Raw genomic sequence first — 11,154 nt, forward strand, 5'->3', positions numbered from 1 at the left:
AGGGTAGAGACATTCCAAGTAAGTGCAGACCCCATAGTCATTAACTTGGGGGAGGTAATGAGGGTACTTTGGATTTGAAGGGTGGAATCTTTGATCTTAGGATACAATCTTTATTACAAATTTCCTCTTTGGAAAAGAGAACTTCTTACATTCTTATTTTAATGGTAAGGTGAAGACAGTCCTCATTTCACCAATTTAAATCTGGGGCTGTTCATGAGAGGAGACACGACCACTTGGGAGTGTTCACTGCCAGCATATACAGGATGAGTTGTTCATTTTTAAACCACTGATTGTCTCCAGGGAACACACAGTAGGTCGTGTGATTCAAGTGTCCCCCGATATCTTGTTTGGACTAAAGATTTGTGGGAATATAGGTTGGGGAAACATAAGGTTGCAGCAGACTTGGGTGCTGAAGAAAGGGGCTTTGCATTTCTGATGAGTGCAGGGCCTACAGAGGCAAACTTAAGGTATCTGACCCCCGATAGGGACTTTGGAGATGTTTGGGATTTTGTGGTCAAACGGAATTGAGTCGGTTTCAGAGACTTGAACTGACAATGGACTAAACTTGGAGAAAGGAGAATGCAAAGAAGGTAAATAATACATGCTGAGAAACCATTTTAGACAGCACTAATATTTTGATATAAATTAGTTTCCACGATGGCCCTGAAGGAAGAAATGGAGGAGACAGGGCTAATAGACCTATACAGGGCTATATACCCCAAAAAGAAAGAATACACATTCTTTTCCAGCGCACATGGAACATTTTCCAAAATAGACCATGTTCTGGGCCACAAGTTATACCTTAATAGAATTGGAAAGATAGAAATTGTATCAACTATCTTTTCAGACCATGATGCACTGAAGATGGAAGTTAATCATGCACAGACGCGGAGAACCAAATCAAACACTTGGAAATTAAACAACTCACTATTGAACAATGAGTGGGTCACGGAGGAAATCAAGAAAGAAATTAAGATATACCTCGAAACAAATGAGAATGAAGACACAAGCTACCAGAACCTATGGGACGCAGCTAAAGCTGTGTTAAGGGGAAAATTTATAGCTCTGCAAGCCTTCCTCAGAAAGGAAGAAAGGGCCTATATAAATAGTTTGACTTCGCAGCTCAAGATCTTAGAAGAGGACCAGCAAAAGGAACCCAAACCAGATCGAAGGAAAGAAATAATAAAACTTAGAGCAGAAATTAACGATATGGAAACCCGAAAAACAATCCATAAGATCAATGAAACAAAGAGCTGGTTCTTCGAGAAAATAAATAAGATTGATAAACCGCTAGCAAGACTCACAAAGAAAGAAAGAGAGAAAACCCTAATAAACCGAATCAGAAATGAAAAGGGGGACATCACAACAGAAACCAAGGAGATTCAAAGGATCATCAGAGACTACTTTGAAAGTCTGTATGCCACAAAACAAGAGAACCTAAAAGAAATGGATGAATTCCTTGACTCCTACAACCTCCCAAGACTGAGCCAAGAAGACGTGAAATACCTGAATAGGCCCATAAATATCAAGGAAATCGAAACGGTAATCAAAAGTCTCCCCAAAAACAAAAGCCCAGGTCCAGACGGATTCACTGGCGAATTCTTCCAAACATTCAAAGAAGACTTGTTGCCAGTTCTCCTTAAGCTTTTCCAGGAAATCGAAAAGACAGGAACCCTTCCGAACAGTTTCTATGAGGCACATATCTCCCTAATACCAAAAGCAAACAAAGACACCACTAACAAAGAAAACTATAGATCAATATCCTTGATGAATACCGATGCGAAGATTCTCAACAAAATACTAGCAAATAGAATCCAACAACTCATCAAAAAGATCATACACCATGACCAAGTGGGATTCATCCCAGGGATGCAAGGTTAGTTTAACATTCGGAAATCAATCAACATAATCCATCACATCAACAAAAGTAAAGATAAAAACCATATGATCATATCCATAGATGCAGAAAAAGCATTTGACAAGATCCAACACCCATTCATGATAAAAACTCTCACCAAAATGGGTTTTGGAGGAACTTTTCTCAAGATAGTCAAAGCCATCTACCATGAACCTATGGCAAGCATTATCATCAATGGAGAAAAACTAAGGGCTTTTCCTCTAAGATCGGGGACAAGACAAGGATGTCCACTCTCACCACTTCTCTTTAATATAGTACTGGAAGTATTAGCAATAGCCATCAGGCAAGAAAAAGATATTAAGGGGATTCAGATTGGAAAGGAAGAAATCAAGCTCTCACTATTCGCAGACGATATGATACTATACCTAGAGAAACCTAAAAGCTCTAGTAAGAAACTCTTAGAAACAATTGACCTATACAGTAAAGTCGCAGGCTATAAAATCAATACCCAAAAATCCATGGCCTTCCTATATGCAAACAATGAGACAGAGGAAAGGGACATGAAAAAAGCAATCCCGTTCACAATTGTGCCCCAGAAAATCAAATACCTTGGAATCAGCTTAACTAAAGAAGTAAAGGACCTCTACAAAGAAAACTATAAAACGCTACTTTATGAAATAAAAGAGGACATGAGGAAATGGAAAAATATCCCCTGCTCATGGATAGGGAGAATAAACATTGTCAAAATGGCAATACTCCCAAAAGCATTATACAGATTTAACGCAATCCCTATAGGGATACCCATGACATTCTTCAAAGAAACGGAGCAAGCAATCCTGAAATTTATATGAAACAATAAACGCCCACGGATAGCTAAAACAATTCTTGGGAAAAAGATGATGGGAGGCATCACCCTTCCCAACCTTAAACTCTACTACAAAGCGGTAACAATTAAAACAGCATGGTACTGGAACAAAAGCAGAACTGCAGACCAATGGAACAGGGTGGAATATCCCCACACACAACCTCAAATGTATGATCATCTAATCTTTGATAAAGGTGCAAGAGATGTGAAGTGGAGCAAGGAAAGTCTCTTTAACAAATGGTGCTGGCACAACTGGACAACCACATGCAAAAAAATGGGCTTAGATTATCCTCAACGGGGAAAAACTAAGGGCCTTTCCTCTGAGATCGGGCACAAGACAAGGATGCCCACTCTCACCACTCCTCTTCAATATAGTACTGGAAGTACTTGCGATAGCTATTAGACAAGAAAAAGAGATTAAGGGCATCCAGATAGGAAGGGAAGAAATCAAACTCTCACTATTTGCAGACGACATGATACTATATCTAGAGAAGCCTAAAACCTCTACTAAGAAACTCTTAGAAACAATAGACTTATACAGTAAAGTTGCAGGCTACAAAATCAATACCCAAAAATCCATGGCCTTCATATATGCAAACAATGAGGCAGAGGAAAGGGACATGAAAAAAGCAATCCCATTCACAATCGTGCCCCAGAAAATCAAGTACCTCGGAATCAGCTTAACCAAGGAAGTAAAAGACCTTTACAAAGAAAACTACATACCGCTACTCCATGAAATCAAAGAGGACATGAGGAAATGGAAACATATACCCTGCTCGTGGATAGGGAGAATCAATGTTGTCAAAATGGCAATACTCCCTAAAGCATTATACAGATTCAATGCGATCCCTATAAATATACCCATGACACTCTTCAAAGAAATGGATCAAGCAATCCTAAAATTCATATGGAATAACAAACGTCCAAGGATAGCTAAAACAATTCTTGGGAAAAAGATGATGGGAGGCATCACCATCCCCAACCTCAAACTTTATTACAAAGCAGTAACAATTAAAACAGCATGGTACTGGAACAAAGGCAGAGCCGTAGACCAATGGAACAGGGTGGAATATCCCTACACACAACCCCAAATGTATGACCATCTAATCTTTGATAAGGGAACAAGAGATGTGAAGTGGAGCAAGGAAAGCCTCTTTAACAAATGGTGCTGGCACAACTGGACAACCACATGCAAAAAAATGGGTTTAGACCTTGACCTGACACCATGCACAAAAGTCAGATCAAAATGGATTAAAGACCTCAACATTAGACCACAAACCATAAGGTACATTGAAGACAAGGTCAGCAAAACCCTCCACGATATTGAAGATAAAGGTATCTTCAAAGGTGACACGGAACTAAGCAATCTAGTAAAAACAGAGATCAACAAATGGGACTACATTAAACTAAAAAGCTTCTGCACCGCAAAAGATACAGTGACCAGAATACAAAGACTATCCACAGAATGGGAAAGGATATTTACACAATACCCATCAGATAAGGGGTTGATATCAATGGTATATAAAGCACTGGTTGAACTCTACAAGAAGAAAACATCCAACCCCATCAAAAAATGGGGCGAAGAAATGAACAGAAACTTTACCAAGGAAGAAATACGAATGGCCAAAAGGCACATGAAAAAGTGCTCTGCATCACTAATCATCAGAGAGATGCAGATCAAAACAACCATGAGATACCACCTCACACCACAGAGACTAGCACACATTCAAAAGAACAAAAGCAACCGCTGTTGGAGAGGATGTGGGGAGAAAGGGACCCTTCTTCACTGCTGGTGGGAATGCCGACTGGTTCAGCCCTTCTGGAAAACAATTTGGACGACTCTCAAAAAATTAGATATTGAATTCCCATTTGACCCAGCAATACCACTGCTGGGAATATATCCCAGAGATGCAAAAAAGTATAATCGAAACAACATCTGCACATGTATTTTCATTGCAGCACTGTTTACAATAGCCAGAATCTGGAAAAAACCCGAATGCCCCAAAACGGATGACTGGTTAAAGAAACTTTGGTACATCTATACAATGGAATACTATGCAGCTGTTAGAAAAAAGGAAGTCAAGAATTTTGTAGTTAAGTGGATGGGCATGAAAAGTTTCATGCTGAGTGAAATGAGTCAGAAAGAGAGAGACAGACATAGAAAGACTGCACTCATCTATGGTATATAGAATATCAGAGTGGGAGATCAATACCCAAGAACTATAGAAATAAGTACCAGGAGGTTGACCCCATGGCTTCGAGGCTGACCTCACGTTCCGGGGAAAGGGCAACTCAGAGAAGCGATCACCAACTACATTGTAGTCGAAGGCCATGTGGGGGAAGGGAGTTGCGGGCTGAATGAGGGCTAGAGACTGAGCACAGCGGCCACTCAACACCTTTATTGCAAACCACAACAGCTAATTAGAGAGAGAGAACAGAAGGGAATGCCCTGCCACAGTGGCAGGGTGGGTTGGGGGGGAGATGGGATTGGGGAGGGTGGGAGGGACGCTGGGTTTACGGGTGGTGGAGAATGGGCACTGGTGAAGGAATGGGTTCCCGAACTTTGTATGAGGGAAGTATAAGCACAAAAGTGTATAAATCTGTAACTGTACCCTCACGGTGATTCTCTAATTAAAAATAAATAAATTATTTTAAAAAAATGGGCTTAGAACTCGATCTGTCACCATGCACAAAAGTCAGATCAAAATGGATTAAAGACCTCAACATCAGACCACAAACTATAAGGTACATTGAAGACAAGGTAGGCAAAACCCTCCAGGATATTGAAGATAAAGGTATCTTCAAAGATGACACGGAACTAAGCAATCTAGTAAAAACAGAGATCAACAAATGGGACTACATTAAACTAAAAAGCTTCTGCACCGCAAAAGAAACAGCGACCAGAATACAAAGACTATCTACAGAATGGGAAAGGATATTTACACAATACCCATCAGATAAGGGGTTGATATCAAGGGTATATAAAGCACTGGTTGAACTCTACAAGAAGAAAACATCCAACCCCATCAAAAAATGGGGCGAAGAAATGAACAGAAACTTTACCAAGGAAGAAATACGAATGGCCAAAAGACACATGAAAAAGTGCTCTACATCACTAATCATCAGAGAGATGCAGATCAAAACAACCTTGAGATACCACCTCACACCACAGAGGCTAGCACACATCCAAAAGAACAAAAGCAACCGCTGTTGGAGAGGATGTGGGGAGAAAGGGACCCTTCTACACTGCTGGTGGGAATGCCGGCTAGTTCAGCCCTTTTGGAAAACAGTATGGACGATTCTCAAAAAACTTGAGGTTGAGCTCCCATTTGACCCAGCAATACCACTGCTGGGAATATATCCCAGAAAAGCCAAAAAGTATAGTCGAAGTGACATATGCACTTATATGTTCACCGCAGCACTGTTTGCAATAGGCAGAATCTGGAAAAAACCCGAGTGCCCTAGAACAGATGACTGGTTGAAGAAACTCTGGTACATCTATACAATGGAATACTATGCAGCTGTTAGAAAAAATGAGGTCATGACGTTTGCATATAAGTGGATCAACATGGAAAGTATCATGCTAAGTGAAATGAGTCAGAAAGAGAGAGACAGACATAGAAAGATTGCACTCATCTGTGGAATATAGAATAATAGACTATAAGACGAACACCCAAGAACAGTAGAAATAAGTACCAGGAGGTTATCACCATGGCTTGGAGGCTGTTCTCTCATTCTGGGCAACTCAGAGAAGGGAACAGCAAGTAAAATGTGGTTGTTGGTCATGTGGGGGAAAGATGATGCGGGCCAAATATAGACTAGAGACTGAACACAATGGCCACTCAACACCTTTATTGCAAACCACAACACCTAATCAGAGAGAGAGAACAAAAGGGAATGCCCTGCCATAGTGGCAGTGTGTGGTGGGGGGAGACGGGACTGGGGAGGGGGGGAGGGATGTTGGGTTTACTGGTGGTGGAGAATGGGCACTGGTGTAGGGATGGGTTATCAAACTTTGTAAGGGAGAAGCATGAGCACAAAAATGTATAAATCTGTAACTGTACCCTCACGTTGACTCACTAATTAAAAATAAACTATTCATTAAAAAAATACAGAAATTGTAAACCGCAAAAAAAAAATAAATAAATATGATGAAAAGAAAAAAAATAGTTTCCAATTTTTCTAACTCTCCACGTGTAGGTCTGACATCTTTTATACAATTATGCTTATGGGGAGTTTATTAATCTACACAAGCTGGTACTTAGCCTAGCCTAGTTTAATCGGAATCCAATTGATCTAATCAGAAATCTTGTGTTCTTTTCAAAAAGAAAATAATCCTTCCTAAGACTGACTTTGCAACTCTTTCTACTCTGACAGAAATCAGCGGCGCTCTGGCTGAGGAGAGATGTGATGGGAGGCGCTTTGCCAGGGACCAAGGAAACATCCTTGTCAGGAAAGGGACAATATTGATTTTTGACATTTCTGGTCATTCCCTTGAACTGCAGCGCTCAGGTGGTCCTTGTGTCTCAGGTTCCTGGGATCCTAGGGGAAAACGAATTTCCTTGCGAGGTCCCTTTCTCAGGGGCCCAGACTGTCAGTGCTTCTCCTTCCTTACTGAACTCGGGGGTCCCAGGACTGTCCCAAAACAAGCTTTCCCCCAACCCCCATCTGAAGACGGCCCAGGACACCTTAGGGCAGGCCTGGAGTCCAGGAAAGAGGCGCCAGGGGCCCGAGGACCTGCGGGTGTCAGGAGCAGATTCTGGTCCTGGTGGGATCTCGGGGTTGGGCTGGGTTCAGGGGTTCGGATCCCATCCGCCTATCTGCGGTCCGGGAGTGGCCCGCTGTCCTTTGAGTCTCCGGAGGCGGCCTGATGCGCGGTGATTCCCGCAGGGACTGTCGTGATCCAGTGGAATTTCCTGTGCTACTACACCAACGGGACGCGGCGGGCGCGGGGCGTGGCCAGATACATCACCAACCACGTGGAGACCGCGTACTTCGACTGCGAGGTGGGGAAGTACCTGGGGTTGACCAAGGACGGGGAGCCGGACGCCGAGTACTGGAACTCAGGGGAGGATATTCTGGAGCGGGACCGGGCCTCCGTGGACAGGGTGTGCAGACACAACTATGAGATATTCCTCCCCACGGCCTCGAGCCAGCGAGGTGAGCTCAGGGAACGGCCCCAGGCGCGAGTCTCGGCCGGGGGTCGGGCGGGGGGCGCACCCGGACCCCGCGCGGAGCCCGAGGGGCCCGGCAGGAGCGTGTCCGCGGGGAGAGGCGGGGCCCGGGGGCCTTAGGGGACTCGCTCCCGCAGCCGGGAACCTTCCCGCAGGCCGTCCCGGAGCTGCCCTGTCTGACGCTGCTCTCGGTCCAGAAACAGTGTTGATGGTCAGGCCAATTCCTCACCGAGTCTTGACCACTCTAAGGACATAAAAGTCATTAAGTTCTTTACGCCATCTACTGCGGATATAAAATCTCCTCGAAGCCAGTTTTTAGCGGAAACCGCTGTATGGTCTGTTTTTAAAAACAGGAATTTATCTTTGAGGTGCTGTTACAGCGTGATTGCCACCAGAGGGCAGCAGAGGGCAGAACCCACCAGTGTCTCAAGGTTCCCTCCCTAGCCCTCCTCGGAGAGTGTATTCTTCCCTATATTTCAATGTTGATGGGTAAAAAATAATACCGTCTCAGGAGTTTTAAAATTTAATGATTAATACTTGTTTTCAACGCCAGTTCACCTAACTTTTAGCCGACTTTTCCTCCTTTGCTTTCTTCTGAATACATCCTAACGTTACACAGTAGTTAAATATTTATTTCTATAGTTTTGCATAAGTTTATATTTTTTTCACAAACGGTTGCCTATTTTTTTACACCAAATCCGTAAAGAAAAAGGTATTTTAGAAATCAATATACCTGACACAATTCTAGCCAGACAAGGAAGCAAAACTGAAATTAGAGTGAAAGGCCTAATTTAAAATTATGCCATTTATTGTGTCCCCCTCTCCATCCTAAGGGAATTCATACCGAGGACCAATTTTGCCAGTGTTCTCAAGGTCAGCGGTGCCTCAGGCCATTTACACAGCTCTCTGGACTCCAGAAAATCCACAATGAGGAGAAAGCTTGGCAAGAGCGAAACAAGCCAAAGGAACTCTGACTTAGTGATCAGTGAAGCCACACTCGGAAAATTTGTATGTTTCTCCTGAACGTGGCAAAAACAGGAGCTTGGAGCACCTTCGGGCTCTCAAAAAAATGGCCTGTTCCAAGGAAAGACCTTCCAAAGTGAATGACAAAATTTTTATCAGTGATCAGCTCTTTTGGTGGTACCCAGGGAACTCGGATAAGTTTAGACTAATACCAAATCTGAGAAAAAAAGAAAGAAAGAAAGAAAGAAAGAAAGAAAGAAAGAAAGAAAGAAAGAAAGAAAGAAAGAAAGAAAGAAAGAAAGAAAGAAAGAAAGAAAGAAAGAAAGAAATGCCATGCTTGAACCACCTACCTTAACTGGCCCCAGAGCACTGTCTCTGCAGAGAAATCTGCTCTAGTGAGAGATCAAACTGTGAACAATGTACATAATAATAGTTTTGCAAAGAACTGTGCTCATAGGTGGTTGACACATATGGTCAGGATGGTTTTAAGAAGAATCAGGATGGAAACATTTTTAAATACCCAGAAGCCTTTTCTGGGAGGAATTTTAGGGCAAGTCAGAGTAGACCTGATGGGTCACTCAGGCCAAGATGTTTTCCTTTACCTGAGCCACATAATGCTTGCTTTACTTTCCATTTTTTAGATTTGGCAATCCAATAAAGGAAAGGACTGCAACCTTAAAAATACATGCCATTCAGTTGGGGGTGCTGAGATTGCCAGCTGCCTCTAGAAGTATAAGTCCTGCTTATACTTCCACGCTCACATCACGTTGTCAGTAATCAAACAAACCTTTGCAAAAATCTCAAAATAGAGTTTTACTGAAAACATTCATGATCATAATGTCTGACTGAAAAATAAGCAAGTCTGTTTTTTTAGATTGAATTACCATGAGATACAAAGCTGTTCATGATGAGCCAGTTTTAGTCATATAATCTAATACCCATCTCTCTACCAGTGTAGATTTCCCTCCACCAATATCCCCACTTTCTCTTCTGTCCCACCCCCACCCTGAGTCTCTACTAGCAGGCACTTTTCTCCCTCTCCCTCTCCCTCTCCCTCTCTCTCCCTCTCCTTCTCTCTCTCTCTTCCTCCCTCTAGCTCTCTCCCCCCACTCCCAAACTTTGGACATTATGGCTTGCAATATAGATACTGAGAGGTTATCGTCTTTGTTCCTTTACCTATTTTCAGCACGCACTTCTCATCTAGAGTTATAATTTCCAACTATCTTTGTCATGGTGTTCCCTTCTCTGTCCTAACTCCCTTTTTCTCCATCACTTGAGACAGGCTTCCAACCAATCAATCCTCCTGGCCCTTGTTTCTACTGCCCCTGAGTATTAGTCTCATAGCCTGTTTTTCGTTTTTTATATCCCATAAATGAGTTCAATCATTCTATGTCTGTCCCTTTCCTGATTCATTTCACTCAACATGATACTTTCTGTGTACACCAATTTATAAGCGAGTTTCATAACTTCATTTTTCCAAACATTTGCATAGTATTACATTGTTTTTATGTACCATGGTTTCTTTAAACAATCATCTGTTCTTGTACATTGGGACACTTGGGTTGTTCCCAGATTCTGGCTACTGTGAACAGTGCTGCAATGAATATAGTCGTGCAGATGTGCTTTTGGGCTCCTGGGGTATATTCCCACTAGTGTTGCTGGACAACCTAGAAGCTCAGTTTCTAGCTTTCTGAGGAATGCCCATGTTGTTTTCCAAAGGGCTGAACCAGTCGGCATTCCCACTAAAAGTGAAGGAGCGCCCCTTTCTCCCCACATCCACGCCAGCACTGGTTGCTCTTGTTTGTTTGATATGTGCCAATCTCGCTGGTGTGAGATGATAACTCATTGTTTTGTTTTGCATCTCCCTGATGATTAGTGATGTAGGGCCTTTTTTGTTTTTATGTCTTTTGGTCTTTTGAGTTCTTTGAGGAAATTGATGTTCATTTTTTTCTTTCCAGTTTTTGATGGCAATGGATGTTTTTATCTTGTAAAGTTTTACCGGTGCCTCATGTATCTTGGAAATTAGCCCTTCATCAGATGGATAATGGGTAAATCATTTTTTTCCAATCTGTGAACTGTCTATGTATTTTAGTCACTGTTTCTTTTGAGGTTCAGAAGCTTCTTAGTTGAATATAGTCCCATTTGTTTATCTTTGCTTCCATTTGCTTGTTCAGTGCTGTTTCATCCTTGAAAATTCCTCTAGCATCAATGTTGTAGCGAGTTTTGCCCACATCTCCCTCTAGATATATTATGGATTCAGGAGGTCTGATATTGAGGTCTTTAATCCATTTTGA

This window comes from Sorex araneus, chromosome 2, assembly GCF_027595985.1.
Source record: "Sorex araneus isolate mSorAra2 chromosome 2, mSorAra2.pri, whole genome shotgun sequence".
NCBI classification, from domain to species: Eukaryota; Metazoa; Chordata; class Mammalia; order Eulipotyphla; family Soricidae; genus Sorex; species Sorex araneus.